General features: G+C 37.8%; 1 pseudogene; it reads left to right on the plus strand.

Annotated features, from left to right (window-relative positions):
• The first annotated feature begins 10201 nt into the window (after positions 1–10201).
• LOC106390397 lies at positions 10202–14001 on the plus strand (annotated as a pseudogene).
• Positions 14002–20051: the final 6050 nt, after the last annotated feature.

Genomic DNA, 20051 nt, shown 5'->3' on the forward strand with positions numbered 1-20051 from the left:
TTCAATAAGTAGTTTGGTATAATAGTCATCAAAGAAAAGTGCTATAAATATTATATTATGTCCAGCATAAAATTTCTAAATTTACTTGAATAATGAGCTTTACTTATTCTCCAAGTTCGATATAATCTCCAAGCGAAAATCTTCTACAAGGAAAGAGCCGAGACTATGAATTTGTAAGACATACAATTGTGGCTCGTTCAATTTGGTTTGGATTTCTCATTATCAAGACCATTAGAACAAAAAATGGATTTCAATTTCAAGCAGCACCAAAACACGTGGATTTCACAAGCCCCTGAAGTGATATAAGTCCAATATGGAAGTACTATAAGTCCAAGATGGTGTTTCCATCTTCAGGAGTATTAGAGTATATGTATTTAGTTTATTTGGTTTAATCTTTGTTATAAGTTGGTTTTGTTAGCATAACACATTATACTTAGTTTACTTTACTGTGAAAAACTCTCTTGTTCATTTTTATATAATTAAGATTTATTTCACATTCTCTTTCTCTTGATCAAATTGAGAGAATATGAAATAAAACGAACAGACAAAACTTAGAAACGGAAAAAGTCAAGCTCAAAGCAATGAGACTGATGCTCGATTCTAGGAGAAAAAATAAAGAAACATAACATGATGAATGAATGGATTAACGAACGTGATGAACGATTCAAAGTAAATTCAAACAATTGAAAGGAAGGAGATAAAGTTGAATGATGATTCTAGGAAAACTCTGATACCATTTCGAATTCACTCAATGTGATCAATATTTAGAAAAGAGATTGTGAAATAAATCTTCATTAGCGTAAACGTGGAAGACAATTTTGTTTTTAACACTGGTTAATTATGATATTACAAACTACGAGAAACATTACATAAACAATATTATAGTCGACAGTTCTACTTAACTTATGAGGATTCACGTCTAAGTGCATCATTCGGACCGTCCTGTGAAATCCATTTCTTAGGTACTTCTTGCTCCATGCTGAAAATCTCTTGTAAGTATTTTCTCTAATATTTTTCGCTAGGAATCAAAACTCAATTCTCCTATTGTAGAAACATTAATGAACCATTGGTCAAACCAATAAACCAAAAGGGCTTACACATGAAGAAGAGTTTGTTTAAATACAATGTTAAAGTGTAAGTAATCGGTTTATATAGTTTACTTTTTGTTATATGTCCGTATAGTTAGCATAGCACATTAGATGTAGTTTACTTTGTATTTAAACACACTCTCTTGTTTACTTGTTGTCTAATGAAGATTTATTTCACAATTCCCTTCTCTCAATCTTGATCACATTTGGAGAATCTGAAATGGTATCACAACATTTCTAGAATCCTCACTCAGCTTCAACATCTTTTTCCTTCTGTTTGTTTTGATTCCCTCTGAATCATTCATCACATTTTTGTTCTTCATTTAATTTATTTCTTTGAATCAAGATTCTGTTTTATTATTTTGACATTCTATTCCATCAATTCTAGTTTTGGTTCCATCGTTTCTCAGCTCAATCTCTCTGATTAATTTATGTTTTGTTTCACTTTAGAATAGTTGGTCTTCTCTTGTTCTCCAATAAAACTTCAAGAAGATAATTTGAGCTTGAGGTTGACTTGAGTTTGTTTATGTCATTTTGTGCTTATATCATGCCTCTAGCAAGCTTCTTGGTTTGTAAGTTGGCAGCTACAAGTCAAGTTATTTTTCTGCTTATTTCTGAAACAAACTTTCAAAAATATTTACTATACAATGAAATGTAACGTAGACAAAGATATAGAAAAATGAGATTCTTCTTTAATTATCAAGTTATTCCACAAGGAAAGAGCCGAGACTATATATGGATTTGTAAGGCATACGATTGTGACTCGTTTTGGTTGCTTAGATTGCTCATTACTGATACCGCCAGAAGAAAACTGAGATTTCAATTTCAAGCAGCTCCAAAACACATGGAGTTCACACGCAATTCGAGTTTCCATCTTGATGAGGAGTATTACACAGTGTATATGGTTGGTATATGGTTAAGTAGTTGATTTGATTTACAGTTGTATTTAACAAACTTTTGTCCTTTTATACTGGTGAACATTTATTCTACAATCTATGTCTCTCAATTTTGATCCCAGTGAGAGAATATGAAAAAATCTATGAAAGACAAAAGGTAGATTGTAAGCAAGTTTGTCAGTCTAAAGAAAGGGAGGCTGAGCTTAAAAATCCCTTAAGAAAGTAAACAAGGTTAGCCTAAGATATTTTTAAACAGTCTTCTCTATGGGTTCAATGAATGGAGAATGAAGTCCTAAGACAAAAAACGTTATGTGGAAATAAGAATTTGAGTGTGGGGTTTGGATGTGGAAGAAACTTCTGAAATATATAGAAGTGTCAAGACAAAGTCCACGGTCGGTTCAATTGTGTTATGGGCTCTGGGACAAAAAAAACTTTTAATTTCCAAACTATTGATTTTCTTTAAAAAATCTTATAGACATATGTTTTTTTTCAAAATACCAGAACTATTTTTAAAAATAAATCTATGGAAATTAAAAAAATACTTTCATATAAAAAAAATTTGAACCCCTTTTTCTATTTTTAATAAAAAAAATACATATATTTTTTTTTAAAAATCGGACTCTTATCTATTAAAAAATAGAGAGACAACGGATTGGCCCGGGGGCGCTCGCCCCCTATGTAAGCCGGACCCTGGACAAGTCCACGGGGTTAAAAGAAACAATGGTGAACGTAAATCACTCTAGCATGACAACTAGTCGGACATAGGTAGACTTATCAATCTAAGTGTCCGAATGGAGGAGCGGGACAAGTGCAGTTCTCCCGCACTGCATTTACCATTCACTATTTTCTGTTTGTAAAAGCAGTTCAAGCGGGAGATCTGCATGCAGTTCAATATTTTTTGTCTTTTTATGGAAAAAGCAGAAGATCTGCATGCAGATCTCACCCGCCAACATTTGGTAGTGTTGATCTGCTTTTTTTTTGTTTGGTCAATAAATAACTTTGTTACAACACATAACTTTAAAAATATATTTATCTAATTTTATGAATATAATATTTTTATTTTATTTACAACTTTAACAATACAAAATTATTATTTTCTAATTATTATTTTTTGTCATATAATTTTTAATTTTTTAAATAAGAAAATAAAAGAAGTATAAGCATCTTATAAAACATTTACATGTATTTCGGGCGATACTATAACATTTAAGATATTTGTTTAGATATCTAAGTGTTATTTTTATTGTTTTAATATATGATATATAGTTTTTAAATGATTTTGTCATTCATAAGTTATAATTAATTATTTGATCGGTTTGATTTGGTTCTCTCCTGCATGATCCGCTTGATCTGCACTTGTCATGCTTGATCTGCACTTGTCCTGCATGATCTGTTTGATCTGTCCGCTTGAACTGTTTTTACCATTCGAAGCCTAAGGTGTGATTGAGGTTATATTGATATGATAATTAATTAGAGAAACAAAGGGGAGAAAAAACAAATATCAGACCTTTCAATTTTTTATTCTTACAAGAGTAAGTGGGAGACAAACAAGGAACACAAACAGTATACATTCCGAAATCGGGAACCGCAAAAAAAAATGATTGTCACGACAAACGATTCGCTTTCCAAGGAAAAAAAAATCAAATCCCTTGATTTTACATTAATCAAATCTCCTAATTAATTTTATAAACTGGAATCTCAAACTGGGTTTTGAAACCAACGGTATCAAACACAACACCCAAGTGAGAATCAACATCCAACCTGCCTGGCGATCCGATACACGCCAGACTCGAGGGGGGGGAGGGGGGGGGGATATTGACCCATAATCCAGTCCAGTGACCCTAAAGCCTGGAAGAAGACAATAAGTCCACAAAGGTTATCAAGGCCTATCCGGAGCTTAGAGGATGGCCAATGCCGAGCAAAGATATTCAAACCAACACGTAACTGAAGTCAAGGTATTAAAGATGATTATAAATGCACATGATACTCGCCGGAGATGAAAAGACCGTTACGATCCTCCTCGTCAACACCTATAAAGAGGAGACCACGAAGGAGAGGGGGATCTAGAATTCTCTGATAGCATACATGTAGTCTCAATACTCTTGTACTCCCTTGTTAATTGATACCCTTTAGACCTCTACGGCTGTATTTTCTCGCATAATCAATAAAAAATATATTTTTAATACTTAATCTCTAATATATACATTTTTCTGGATTTTACTTTTTATACACGTAACCAAAATTCTGTATTTTATTTTTGAGTGGCTTTTAGATCAATCAGTGTCAAACCAAGTGTGTATTTTTCTCTGTTAAAATAGTATTTTTGAACAAATTTGAGAATGTTATAAAAGTAACGGAAAAGTCTATTTTTATTCATAACATAGAAATTTTTTATATAGCAGATTACACCGTTATAAATAAATGGAAAAATTATAAATCATAATCTCTTGGTTATGAACCATCCACAATCTGGTTAATAACACTCCCCCTTAGATGACATAACCATTTAGAGCTTATAATGTGCTTTAATGTTGTCTCATTAAAACATTACCAGGAAAACCCAATTGGGACAAAACCATGGTGAAGGAAAAAAAGTACAACACACATTACTCCCCCTGATTTGGACATTACTGAAGGTCTCTCGGACCTCTCCAATTTTCTGCAATCTGTGGGTGATGAAGATCTTGGGCAGAATATGTTTCGTCCTCGAACATGATAGTTGGTTCTTCTTTACCATCGGCCATGCCACAATCTGATCGAACATATTGAGTCATCGACCTCAAATACACACACACGAAATCTTGGATGATGTTGCTGTGATATGCGTGTACCACCATGTGTAAAACATAACCAGTCTGAAAACAAATCAACAAAACTAAATAACCTCTCTTTGGACTGGTTAGTATAAAATAAACCAAAATCAAAGGCTTCTTCATCGTCTTTCTTATGGGCCAATCAGATCAGTGTCTAAAACAAGACTTCTGCATCGTCCAGCTCAGGACTAAATGAACTTCTTTATCGTCCACCTTTGGACTGAATGGATCAGTGTCCAAAACAAGTGATCTCACGCCCATGTATTAAATAATGGGTGAGACTGGTCCATATTAAATCTCTTGAGTATCCTTTTCTGTATATACTATTTGATGCACAAGGAATTCATTGTTAATGTACTCAAGCTGTAATCTCAACCAAAACTTTGTTTTCCAAGATCTTTCTTCTCAAACTCTTTCTTGAGATATTCAACTGTTTGGGAAATTGTATCCAGAGGTTCCTAGGATATTCAGATCATATACTTTGATGATTATCAATATTGTTCTCGAGAACTTGTTGTACTTTCAGCTCAATACCCTATAGTACTTTCATTATCCAGTGGACCATATAAATATGCAGTCACTACATCAACTTGCTGCAAGTCTAATTTTCTCTCTTATATAACCAGACTTATGAAAAGTAGTGGCATCCACCACATGAGAGTATGTCTCCTTATAATCTATTACTGGTCTTTGTGAGAATCCTTGTGCAACATCAGCTTTATATCTCACGATTTCTATTCCTCACAAGACCCATTTATATCCACTGGTTTTAACATCATATGGCGTCTTAATCATATGGCCAAATACACCTTTCTTCCTTAAACTATTTAACCCCACGTTTCCATTCAATCCAATTTGTTCTACGAGTGCGCACTCTTATATTGTCGTGGGTTCATGATCCTCGCTTATATTCATAAATTCAAGTGCTACCTTGTATGCAAATAAATCATCTTATGTCGACATTCCTTGTTGGTTCCATTATGTTCCAGACATGATATAATCGATTGAGATTTATTATTATCAAGACCTTTAATACTTTGCAGCTTGGCGTCCCAAGCTACATTGTTTGGTACCTGTACATTAGAGCCGGCCGGCCTTATCTCCATGTCTGGGATGGTTTCCTTAGTAACCTCGGATTTGGATTTTGATTATCATTCTCTGCACATTTCTTTTATTTCCGAGGATTCTTATCTTTTGGAACCTATTTGGTCTACCACGTTTTATACGTTGTCTAGACTCTGTAGCATCTTGATTGTGTCTCTTCTTGGACATCAAATTCGTTGGTGTTTTACAAGCTGGTTTATATATGACTTAGTCATTCTTTTTCGGGTCAGCAAATGTGTCTGGCATTTGATTAGCTAGCTTTGTAAATGTATAATCTTTGGACGTCTATTTCACATTCTTTAGTCCGAGGATCTTGCCAAGACATTGATGGTTGATTCCATTCTATTTCTTTTACCATTCTTTTACCAGCCTTATTATTTTTTTCTCCTCCTGGTCTTAAAATAATCTGTGTACCTGACCTCAAATATAATCACCCATAGTTGGCTAAAAGTACTTTATTATTGTGGGAGAATCATATCCAACATATATCCTCATCCTCCTTTTGAGGTCCCATCTTAGTTCTATGTGGTGGAGCTATTAGTACATAGACAGCACATCCAAATGTCTTATGATGGGGTATGTCTGGCTCTTGATCCGTTAATAATTGTGATAGGGGATATCTATGCTCACTAAATGGCCTGATGCGTATTAACTTATGTGCATGTAAATTTCGTGTGGCCCAAGCTGTGAATGGGAGTTTTGACCTCATAAGTTATGGTCTATCAATCAGCTATTTGCGTTTTAAAATATTTCGGCCAAGTCGTTCTTGGTATGGACATGTATCACAAAATTGTCCACACTTACCCCCATGGACATACCATAATCATTTAAACGCTTGGGACATGTATTCACCAGTATTATCTAAACATATAGTCTTTATTTATGAAAAAGGGGCTCGTAGCCGTTTTACTGGTGATGGCCTAATGAGTTTCCCTTGTGTACATGCTACACACGTGAGATTCTTTGGGATAACTCTTCTTATCTTTTAATGTGTGTCTTTTGAATATCAATTTTCGCATCATGTTTGGACCAGGATAGCCAATCTGGTCGTGCCATAAAGTGTATATTTTTCGCAGGCTTTTAGCCTCTATCATACTGATCTATGCATAGTCTAGGTCAGTAGAGAATGCATATATAATCTTTAGGACTTATTATGGCCTTGAGCGATTTTATACATATATCTGAAGGAACTCTTTGTTTCCTTCGCCCATTGTTTCAATATGGAAACCATTCATTCGTATATCTCTAAAACTCAATAGGCTGCTCTTGCTCTTAGAGTTGGGTGAATATAAGGCATAACTGATTTCTAGATGCATACCCTTAGGCAATAATATATTAGCCTAGCCATAGTCTTCTTTCAGACTGGTGATACCTGCTTTAGTACTTATATTGGCGTTTTTCAGTGTACTCATATAGAAAAATCATTCATTCATTTAATCTAAGTAGACAATGTAATAGAAATAAATTCAAGGAGATAAAAATCAGAGAAAGCATACAAGCAAAACAATCACACAAGTTTGATGTCGAAATCAGATTATCAACTTGATTCTTTTAGGCAATCATAAGTCTCATATTCCATAAGATCATCTTGATCATGTTCGAAATTATTTTCACCATTTTTATAGATCAAGTGGGTTTCAAGATTCTTCCCTTTCAGACTCTCTTTGATAGAGGTCACAAAAATGTTTGGGAGTCCTTCATATCTTACCCCAATGGTTCCACATTTCACATCTATGGCACACTGATTTGGTCGAGCTTTGTGGTTTAAAGGATATACCACGACCACTGCCTTGACCATGGCTCAAATTGGGTTGATACCCACAGCCTCTGCCATAGTGATACCCACGGCCAAATGTGTTATAGTGGCCATGGCCACGTCCTTTTCACCCTCCACGGCCATGACCGTGTGGTCTATCATTCTGGACGTGGTTACCTTTTTTTTCTGCGGCCTTATTGGTATCAGGTAATGGGGTTAATCCAGGAGGTCTCAATTCACTGTTTCTCATCAGTAATCCATTATTTTGCCCAGCTAGCAATAGACTCATCCACGGACTTATAGTCCTGGATTCTGGGATTCCTCCAATCAAATAGGGCATTTGGTAATAACACCATTCTTTGGTGTTCATATCTCTATTTTTAACTCTGTCCAACGGTCTAGAGGATTTTCTATAGTCAGATACTGATCTTTGAGACTCTTAATAAGATGATGGCTAATAATTAATATTGCCATGTATCAATCTTTCTCATTGGCATTATTGCCTTCTATGATACATTCACCAAGTCTTTTGGACTTTAGGATAATCTTTATATCCAATGCCCACCATAAATAATTATCTCCAGAGAGATTTAGGGAAACAAAATCCAGGTTGATTTTCGACATCTCAAATCATATATCACTCAATATTTAGGTATAATTTTCATGCGGCCTTACTCTTAAAAACAATCAATTTGGATTTCAATCTTGTGAGGACAATGAGACTATCAATCTTAAAGACATTTAATCAATCAGTCAATTTCTAGCAAGTCTCAGCAATACTATTTCTATGTGCTCATAATAATATGGTTTATCAAGACTAGCAAAAACGGATTCAATTAATCATGCAATTAGGGTTTAACAATCAATGGATTTTAGCAAAACTAGTAAAAAGATTTATTAATCACTCAATCAGTTTCAAGGCTGATTTTAACAATACTAGAATATAGATTTCAAGCATGAATTTCAATGAATGAGTTTCAAGGCTGATTGGTTTTTAGCATAAACCATGTGTAAATAATTTATCTAGTATCCGAATTTAACAAACCTCAAAAACATATAATCAGATCAATCAATTTAACCGAACTTAGCATACAATCTTAAACCTCAAGATATTAGATTTTATCATGAATCTATCAACCTAGCATACAGATTCTCAATTCTCAAAGACATCCAAATCAGATCAATATAACCTATCATACATATTATTTAGGGTTTCTATTTAAAACAGATCAGATTACAAAACTATCAATCCTAGCAAATGATATTAAACCTCAAGAATCATGCAATCAGATCATTCGGATTTTAAACAAGTAAACCTCAATAAATCTATCAACCTATCGGATTATTTAAGCAAAGCAAGATAGCAACCTATCAGATTTAATCAATGTTTTAACAGGCTGGTCGGTTTAAACAATTTTAAATCAGATGAACAATTAACCAAGCATGATGAGAAAATAAATCTATCAATTTAACGGTCAAACAATTCTAGCAACATAGCATCAGATTCAATCAGATTTAAAACCTCAATGATCAAAACCGAAAACAGTTTTGATTTCAAAATATTCGATTAGGGTTTTAATATGTGATTTGATAATTATAGTATAATTAATTCTGATACTTATATTATTTAGGGTTTATAGATATAGGGTTAGGGTTTATTGGATTTTAACTTGTAAAAACCGATTTGAGGTTTTAATCATGTAGGAACATGATTTAGGGTTTGGGGTATTAAACTTTTAGAGCTTCGATTTACTCAATTAGGATTTTTGATCTATTACCCTATGGTTTTGATTCATAAAGATTAAGGTTTTAGGGTTTCATTCTTTATCAATCAATCCATGTTCGATTATGGGTTCTTAGGTTTTGAATTACCTTTTAACCTTAGATGATTGTTGAATCGGACCACCAAAGGAGTTGAGCCGCGAGCTGGAATGAATCGAGTCGTTTCTATCGGGTCGCGGACGTCCTTTGTTGCTTGATTGGGAACGCCTTGATCGTCGAACGCGAGCTGTCTGATGCTATCGCGAACGAGGAAGAGGTCGCGTGCTGGAGCTGCTCTCGGGTCGCGAACGTCTGAGCTAGGATCAGGAGCGCCTTGGGCTAAAGCTGATCGGGGACGCGAGCTGGAACAGATGCGGGAACAAGAGACGAAATCGGGGTTTAGGGTTCGTCGGATCGCCGGCTAGGGTTAGGGTTTTAGGGTTTTTCGATTTGGGTATTAGCTTAGAGATTTAGAGTTTCGTGCTGATAACATGTTATAAAAGTAATGGAAAAATCTATCTTTATTCATAACATAGAGGTTCCTTATAATGGAGATTACACCGTCATAGATAAATAGAAAGATTACAAATCATAATCTTTTGGTTATGAGCCATCCACAATCCGGTTCATAACAGACAACAGTATTTCACTTGATTCGTAATATTTTTAGCGAAATCTAGAGTAACTTAAAAATATTTACCCTATATTAGCCATCCCATCATGAAGTAAACTGTGTTGCAAACAATAAGGCTAAAAAGGCCTTTTAAGACGAGTTGCATGAGGCTCATATTATGTTTTGAACAAAAATGGTTTAGCCCAAAAATAAAAAATAAAAACACGAATCCTCGTTTAGACTCTGTGTTCTCGGTGACTGAGGGCTTCAGACTTTCTCCGCTGCAAGTTTCTTCTCCATCTTTTAGTTTGTTTGTTTGTTTGCTTCGAAAAATCGACAAGTTTCATCTCCAAGGCTTGTTACTGCACTTAAGGTGAGTAATTCTGATTTTACTTTAGTGATTGTTCTCCCTCTCTGGGTTTTAAGTAATTTTGAGAATTGATTTGCCTAAGATGACTCAGAGCATTCGACAACCTTAAACCTTTCTGTCAAATGTGAACAAGTTTATCAAAAAGACGAGAAAGAGATATTGTTCTCTTAAATCTAGCTTCCGTCGTTACGTTTAAGCTCTCCGTTGCAGTCAAAATCTCTCTAAGTTCGTGTCTTTAAGTCATTGTGTGACTGTATCATGGCTGCAGATGGCTAGATGGGATCAAATCTTCTCCCTGCCCGTGCAAAACCCAACTTTGCCAGAGTTTTCTTCTGCGGATCTCGTTTGGTCCAAGGTTGAAGGTTACCGAGACAACATAGATAGATTAGCCCTCATCCCCTACACGAGGGTTGATGATTTTGTAAGAGGTGAATCCTCCAATAAAGATTGCCCTACCAGTTTCCATGTTGAAGCTAGACGACGCAAAGCCAAAGAGAAAACATACAAGGCCAAAGTTGATGGCATCTTGGAGTATATCCTGTAAGTTATTAGCACACTTACAATCAAGTGTAGAAACAAAAAAAAAAAAATAACTTGGGTGTGTTTATTTGTGTGAGTAGGTATTGGTGTTCCTTTGGACCAGATGATAACCGGAAAGGCGGATCTGTACGGCCTTGTAGGAGCACATATGTTCCCAAGAAGAACAACGCAGGCCGGCCCAATTCCAAGCGTGGCTGCAGGTGTCACTTCATTGTCAAACGCTTGATTGCTGAACCAACGGTGGCTTTGATCATTTATAACCATGACAAGCATGTGGATGAGAAAGGGTTGCCTTGCCACGGTCCACAAGACAAAAAGGCGGCTGGCACGAGAGCCATGTTTGCTCCTTATATATCTGAAGATCTTAGGTTACGTGTCCTGTCTTTGCTCTATGTTGGTGTCTCTGTGGAGACCATAATGCAAAGGCATAACGAATCGGTGGAAAAACAAGGCGGTCCGAGTAATAGAGATGATTTGTTAACCCATAGATATGTTCGAAGACTTGAGAGGAGTATAAGACGTTCGACATTTGAGCTGGATGAGGATGATGATGTTAGTGTCAGTATGTGGGTTGAGAGTCATCAGAGCCATGTGTTTTTCTACCAAGGGTTCTCTGACGCAGAACCGTTTTCATTGGGTATTCAAACTGAGTGGCAGTTGCAGCAGATGATTCGGTTTGGGAACTGTAGACTTTTGGCTTCAGATTCAAGGTTTGGGACAAATAAACTCAAGGTCAGTTTCTTACTGTTTGCATCACTCGCTAAATGTGTCTGCTTCTATATATATATCTTATCAGTATATGTGCTGCGTTTATATTTTCAGTATCCTATCCATAGTCTTGTTGTGTTCGACTCCGAGAACAAGGCGATTCCAGTAGCTTGGATAATTGCACCGCGGGTTTCAAGTGGAGATGCGTATAGATGGATGAGAGCTCTTTGTAACCGAGTCCATGCCAAGGATCCCTTGTGGAAGGTGGCTGGGTTCGTAGTTGATGACCCTTTTGCTGACATAACAACGATCAGGTTGGTTGCTTCAAAGACCTTTAATAAAAACGTATTTTGAAGAGTTTACCACACCAAAGCTTTTGGCTTTGAATGCAGATAATTACTTAAGTACATAACCAAATATCGACATATTGAATGAAGCTGCCATTTGGTGTTTTCAATAGTGGAGCAATATTTAAACTGATTGACTTGGTCATACAACAATAGGTCTTGAATCCTTGGTTGGACTGGGTAGGTGCAGAACGCTTGACATGGTTAAATTTTAGGTTTCATCATCAGATACTGAACCATATTGTTCTCTTCGCGAATAAGAAAATTAATGAAAGCATAGATTTCAGACAAGGAACTATATTGTCATTAACCCTCAATATTATATTATCTCATGCTATGTTCCCAGGGATGTGTTTCAGTGTCCGGTCTTGTTTTCGTTTTGGCGTATTCGCCATGCATGGCATAAGAACATAATCAAGAGATGTCAAGACACAGAGACTCGTGTCGAGATTTCAAGACATCTGGGTCAGGCCGTCGATAAAGTCTGTAGAAAGCAAGGAACAGCCACATTGTTTGAAGGTTTAATGGAGCATTTTGGTAATAGTCCGGAGTTTGTAGAGTACTTCAGAGCTGTTTGGTCTCCCAGAATAGGTTATTTTTCGAATCTCTCTTTCTTTTTCTTTTTTTTCTGGCTTACACTTTACCTGCAAGGTTCTTAGACCCTACGGATCAAATGTTGTACATGTGAATGACATCAAGTCATCAAGTCATCTCAGTTATTGACTATTTCTTCCCAATCAATTATAGGAGCTTGGACAAGTGCTTTACAGACTCTTCCCTTGGCAAGCCAAGAGATATGTGCAGCGATGGAGCTTTACCACTATCAGATGAAGTGCAGGCTATTGAATGAGAGAGACTCTGAAGCTTATCAACGTACTGATTGGTTGGTCGATAAGTTAGGAACGAAAGTGCATTCTTACTTCTGGCTAGATGAATATTCTGGAAAAGATGATTTTGCTAGGTACTGGAGAGAGGAATGGGTGAGCGGTTTGACTTCTTTCCGGAAAGCATCGAGTATACCAGATTCTCATGTTGTTATCTCTGGTATGTCTGCAAAAGTAACAGATAAATGTGATGTCAACGAAGTTCATGTTGTGTGGAGTCCAAGTTCCCATTTTGGGGTTTGCAGTTGCAGCTGGGCACAAAAGGGTTACATATGTCAGCACATGATCAAACTTGCACAAGTCTGTCGTGGAAACCGGACTGCTAAAGAATCTGCTAGCCTTCTTCAGTATTATCAGGCCTTGGTTGATCTGCTTCACTTACCACCTGGCGACTCCTTGTTTCGTGATTACGCAGCTTCTTTAGCCGTCTCTGTGGAAAAGCAAATCAATGCCCTTGGCGATCTGCCAAAGAGCGATGCTAGTGAAGGGACTGTGCAGAAAGAAGTTGCTGGCGAAGTAGCTACTGATTTGGATGGAGAGTTGAGTAAAATGCCAATGAGTAGGGATAAATGTAGAGCCTGCTCCGAAAATGCAGAAGATGCTATTTCCGGTTCTGAAATGGAAATGGATCATTCACTATGTTCAACCAAAGCTGGTGCAGAAGATGTTACCTCTACCGTGCAGAACGAGACAGACATCGCGACAGAGAATCATGAAAGAGGTGCAAAAAGGTTGAAATTTTGCAGCACCCGAGCAAGGGAGTATGTCGATGAATGATGGTAGCCGAGCGGAGATTGTAGCCAGAGTTTCCATAAATTGACTGACCATTCTAATGTTGACCATACACAAACTGTGAAGCAACATATATGCTGAGACTCGGGAAACTTTATTAGCTATGATGATGTGGCTCCCACAAAGAGGAAACTGAAAGAAAGGTAGACATTGCATCTAACCTACAAAGTGAGTGAGACACCCCAAGTACATTTTCTTTGGTCTGAAAGCATCAACAGCTCTGTAGTAATCTGGTTACTTTTTTATACTGTCAATCAATCTGTTCCAGTTTTTTTCTAGACTCGGTGAATAAATTATGAAAGCCACCAATGAGAGCCTTTTCTGTGCCATAGATGAGAACTATGGAAATTTAAATTGGACAAGATCGACGATTTATTTCCCACGATAACTATCATATAGCATATCTCCATCAAACTATGATCTCGTGCTAGATCCCCATAAATAGAAAGTTGTAAACTTATTAACTAAACAAATTTAAAATCAACTAAACCAAACAAAAACCCAAATTATATATATATAATACTCCTTTAGTTTCATTTTATTTGTCTTTTTAGGTTTGTGCATACGGATTAAGAAAATATTTAATTTTACATATTTTTAATATAAAAATATCATTACCTATAAAGCTAACCATATTTCAATCAATAGAAAAATTAATAAAGTATTAATGTTAATAAATTTTTCCTTAAAACTTTAAAACGACAATTATTTTGTGACAAATATTTTTCTCTAGAACGACAACTAATTTAAAATGGAAAGAGTATTTTTATTCTTCAACAGCCATCTTAAACCAAACAAAAATATTTGTCGTCATTATCATTAATCATCAAAAGTCAGACGAAGCTTACCAACACAAGCAACAACTTCAATTTCAACAAATCCAAAGTCTCTGCCTTTTACTGCTTTTGCTCACACCAGAAATTTGAAATAGAGATGATAGTCATGAGGAGAAGGAGTCTGATATCCGAAACGGTTGGCTTAAAATCATGGGAGAAGATCAGTTTCCCGCCATGGCAAGGGTTAATGGTGTTGGTGAAGAAGGAGAAGAAAGGTCTGTGAAGAAAAAGATAAATTTTTCTTTTTACAAAATTGGGGTTTTGTTTGGTTAAGTTGGTTTAAAATGTTTGGTTAAGAGTAAACCAATTATAACAATCGGCTATGGGAAAATAAGTTTCGAACTATCAATTTGGGGAGAAATAAGTTTACAACTTTCAATTCATGGAAATCTAGCACGAGGTCATAGTTCGGTGGAGATGTGATGCTACATGATAGTTATTCAGGAGAAATAGATCGTGGACTTAATTGGATAATTATGATTTTATCATTGAAATTTGCACCCTTTATGCAAGAAAAACTAAAGAAGAGTATAACTAGGTATGTGGTAGTCCAACTGTTTTGCATTTTGAATATACTAGTTGTACCTCTATTTTTACACCTGCTCACCTACTCAATAGTAATCTGACATGCAGAGTTATTGTATCAGCAAGTCATCGGTTTAATCATTTTTCGAAATAGTCACCATTTTAGGTAAGTTTTCTCTTCGTACTAATGGACACCAAAAACTTAACTCAATCTTGAATCCCAAAAAGAAGAATCTTTTCGTTTATATCTCAATTCTTCTTTTAACCGTTACCAGACCTGCCAGGGCAGCATGCTTCTTGCTACTATTCCCGTTCGACCTCGATAAGAAACAATGAGTTGGAGTATGCATTGATAACACTAATTGGACGATAACTATAGAATATATATGGAAACATATACTTAAGGGTAATAATGTAATTAGTCTTTTTCAATACCCTAGTACTACTCGATTGTATATATTGATGTACATGACTTACCTAATGAATTAAGTTCTACAATCTATATGGTATCAGAGCCACCATCTCTAAATCTCAAAAAAAAAAAAAAAAATTTATGTGCCGCTCTTGAAACTTTTCAAACATGTCTTCTTCTCAAAACAACTCCCATGTATCAACACATGAAGCGGTGGTTATGAACAACAAAACACTCCTAAACGTCAACATGACAAACGTTGCAAAACTCACGAGTATCAATCACCTAATGTGGAGCAGGCAGGTCCATGCTCTGTTTGATGCGTAGGACTTAGCTGGCTACCTCGATGGATCCTCCCCAATCCCGCCTCCAACGATCACAACAGAGGGTGTCGAAACCATGAATCCCGACTACTCTCATTGGAAGCGACAAGACAAGTTTGTCTTCAGTGCTCTCTTGGGAGCGATCTCACCAACAATCCAACCATTAATTGCTCTCCCGGGCCACCACAGCATATCAGATCTGGGAGACTCTCGAATCTACTTATGCTAAACCAACAAGAGGCCACATCAAACAACTAAGGCAACAAATCAAAGAATGGAAGAAGGGAAACAAGATAATTGATGACTATATGCAAGGATTCATCACTCGATTTGACCAGCTGGCCATACTTGGCAAAGCATATGATCTGGAAGATCAAGTTGAGTTCATCATTCACGGACTCCCAGAAGAGTACAAGAATGTTGCAGATCAGATTGAGAGTAAAGACATAACACCATCTCTCATAGAGATCCATGAGAGGTTAATCAATCAAGAGGCTAAATTCCAATCCGCAAATCCGCAACCGGCTTCAGCAATCATTCCTGTCTCAGCGAATGTTGCTTCTCACCGTGGCAACAACAACACAACTCAGCGTGGCACTTCCAGCAACAGGCAATACTCAAACCGCAACAACCAGAGGAACAACGACTGGCAATATCCAAACAACAACAACAGAGTCGACACATATCAACCACGCCCTTACCTTGGGAGATGCCAGCTTTGTGGAGTGCAAGGCCATAGTGCACGGCGTTGCAACCAACTCAACAACGCAAGCTGAAGCAGCAGCAACAACTCTGTTACTGGTCAACAATCCCCTTTCACACCATGGCAGCCTCGAGCTAATGTAGCTATGGTGCCTCAGTACACGGCGAACAACTGGCTTCTAGATAGCGGAGCCACTCATCACATCACAAGTGATCTAACTAATCTCTCTCTTCATCAGCCATATGCCGGCAACGAGGAGGTTCTCATTGGCGATGGCTCTGGTCTCGCGATCTCGCACACTGGTTCTACCTTACTACCCTCTCAACATCGTCCTTTATCCTTAAATAATATCCTCTGTGTTCCAAACATACATAAGAATCTTATCTCAGTCTATCGCCTTTGTAATTCTAACCAAGTTTCTGTTGAATTTTTCCCGGCTCATTTCCAGGTGAAGGATCTCAGCTCGGGGGTTCTATTACTCCAAGGACAGACTAAAGATGAGCTATATAAGTGGCCAGTGACTCCTTCCAAAATCCATTCTCTTCTAGCTTCAACCTCACCAAAAACCAGCTCACATAAATGGCACTCTCGCTTAGGCCATCCTTCTTTTTCTGTTTTACAATCTGTTGCTTCCCAGTTCGCTTTACCTATGTCGTCTTCTTCTTCTAAACATTTGTCTTGCACCCATTGTCTTATCAATAAAAACCATAAATTGCCATTTTCTCAATCCTCCACAACCTCTTCTCGCCCCTTACAATATATGTCTTTTCTCCTATAACCTCTGTTGAAAACCATAAATATTACCTTGTTTTGGTTGATCATTATACAAGGTATACATGGCTCTACCCTCTCTCAAAGAAATCCCAGGTCCGTGATGTCTTCATTGCGTACAAGGCGCTCGCGGAGAAACAGTTTCAGACTCCACTCACAACACTTTACTCGGATAACGGTGGCGAGTTCATTGCCCTGCGATCCTACTTGACAGAACATGGCATTGCTCACCTCACTACACCACCGCATACGCCGGAGAACAACAGTCTTTCCGAAAGGAAACACAGACACGTGGTAGAAACAGGCATGACGCTAATGTCTCAAGCTGGTGTACCGAAAACGTATTGGCCCTATGCCTTCGCTGCAGCAGTATATCTGATCAATCGTCTTCCCACTCCAATCCTATCAATAGACTCTCCCTTCCAGAAGCTTTTCCACAAGAAGCCGAACTACAACAACCTCAAAGTCTTTGGTTGTATGTGCTTCCCGTGGCTGCGACCATACAATACTCACAAGCTCCAAGACAAGTCGAAACCATGTGTATTCCTAGGCTACTCGATGACACAAAGCGCGTACCTGTGTCTAGATGTCGATGCTGGACGCCTCTATGTCTCGCGTCACATCCAATTTGATGAAGATCAATTCCCGTTCAAAACCAAAATTCCATCTCAAAAAGCTCAAACACTAACCGCTGAAATTCCATGGATGCCACCGGTCACTCGTGTTCCTTGTCAAGCTCCGTCCTCGGCTCCAATGGTGCCTCCAAGTTCGGGTCCTTCTACCTCGTCTCCGACGACTACGCCGGGAATTGTTCAACCGATTCTCCAACCCCACCAAAACTCAGGTTCTATTATTCTTAACTCTATTTTAAATTCTTCACTACCGGGCCCAAGCCCAACAGCCACTATACCTCAACCTATCCCAATACCTACTGGCCCAACAAATGAAACCAGCCCAAACCCATCAACCCAAACAAATCAACAACTCGAATCACCCAGACCGTCCTCACCATCTCCGCCGTCGATACCGATACCAGAATCTGCAACTACACAACCACCAATTCCCCAGAACCCACCAAGAATGACAACCCAGTTACAAAATAATATTATCAAGCCAAATAAAAAGTATTCTCTCAACATTCGAACCCGACAAACCAACACAATCCCAACTACCATTAACCAGTCGCTGCGAGATCCGAAATGGAGAAATTCTTGTACTGAGGAGTTTAATTCTCAAATCAAAAATCGTACATGGGTTTGGTGCCACCATCACCACATCAAAATATTCTCGGTTGTAGATGGATTTTTACAACTAAAATGCTTCTTGATGGTACTATTGACAGGAACAAATCGCGACTAGTGGCTCGTGGTAATAGCCAACAATATGGTGTCGATTTTGGAGATACGTTTGGTCCCGTCATCAAAGCTACGACTGTTCGTACTGTTCTTGGCGTTGCAGAAAGAAAATCATGGACTTTGCGGCAATTGGATGTAAATCATGTGTTCCTTCAAGCTCGATTGACTGATGAGGTATATATGGCTCAGCCCCTAGGATTTGTTGACAATGATCGTCCGGACTATGTTTGTCGCCTCAACAAAGCTATCTACGGTTTAAAACAATCACCGCGTGCCTGGTACCATGAGCTCAAGACATATCTCCTATCCGCTGGTTTCCAAAACTCAATAGCCGATACTTCTCTATTTGTTCTTCGGAAGAATGGTGACATTGTCTATCTTCTGGTCTACGTAGACGATATTATAGTTACTGGTAGTAACAATAGTCTCATCAACGTCATCATTGCCTCGCTTGCCACGCGATTCTCCATCAAGGACCTGGGTGACCTACACTATTTTCTCGGCATTAAAGTGACAAGAAATTATCACGGTCTTCACTTGATGCAGAGTAAATACATCAGCGACTTGCTCAACAAGGTAAACATGCAGAACACTAAGGCTGTCTCTACTCCGTTAAACCCTGCAGAGAAACTATCACTGAATCTCGGCAAGCCACTGTCTGATCCCTCGCAGTATCGAACCGTTGTTGGAAGCCTTCAGTATCTATCATTCACTAGGCCTGACATAGCGTATGCTGTCAACAAGCTCTTTCAATATATGCATTCTCCTACAGATGCACATTGGACTGCAACAAAACGTGTCTTACGTTATCTAGCTGGTACGATGTCACATGGCATTCTCTTGCGCAAGAACAATCCTCTATCACTTCACGCATACTCAGATGCTGACTGGGCCGGGGACAGAGATGATTTCGTCTCAACAAATGCCTATGTAGTTTATCTCAGTGGTCATCCAATCTCTTGGTCGTCGAAGAAACAAAAAGGAGTATCAAGATCATCAACGGAAGCCGAATACCGGTCAGTGGCAAACACAGCAGCGGAGCTTCGCTGGATCTGTTCCTTACTAACAGAACTCGGCATCACATTACCATCAGCTCCGGTTATCTATTTTGACAATATTGGGGCCACCTATCTTTGCGCCAATCCAGTCTTCCATTCTCGGATGAAGCATATAGCTTTGGATTATCACTTCATTCGGGAACAGATACAATCAGGTCAGCTTCGTGTTACACACATTTCTACAAGGGACCAACTCGCTGATGCACTTACAAAGCCACTCACACGAACACCATTTCAGCAGAACTGTCACAAGATTGGAGTGGACAAAGTCCCTCCATCTTGAGGGGGAATATAGAATATATATGGAAACATATACTTAAGGGTTATAATGTAATTAGTCTTTCTCAATACCCTAGTACTACTCGATTGTATATATTGATGTACATGGCTTACCTA

The sequence above is a fragment of the Brassica napus genome, chromosome C4 (genome assembly GCF_020379485.1).
Source record: "Brassica napus cultivar Da-Ae chromosome C4, Da-Ae, whole genome shotgun sequence".
Classification (NCBI taxonomy): Eukaryota; Viridiplantae; Streptophyta; class Magnoliopsida; order Brassicales; family Brassicaceae; genus Brassica; species Brassica napus.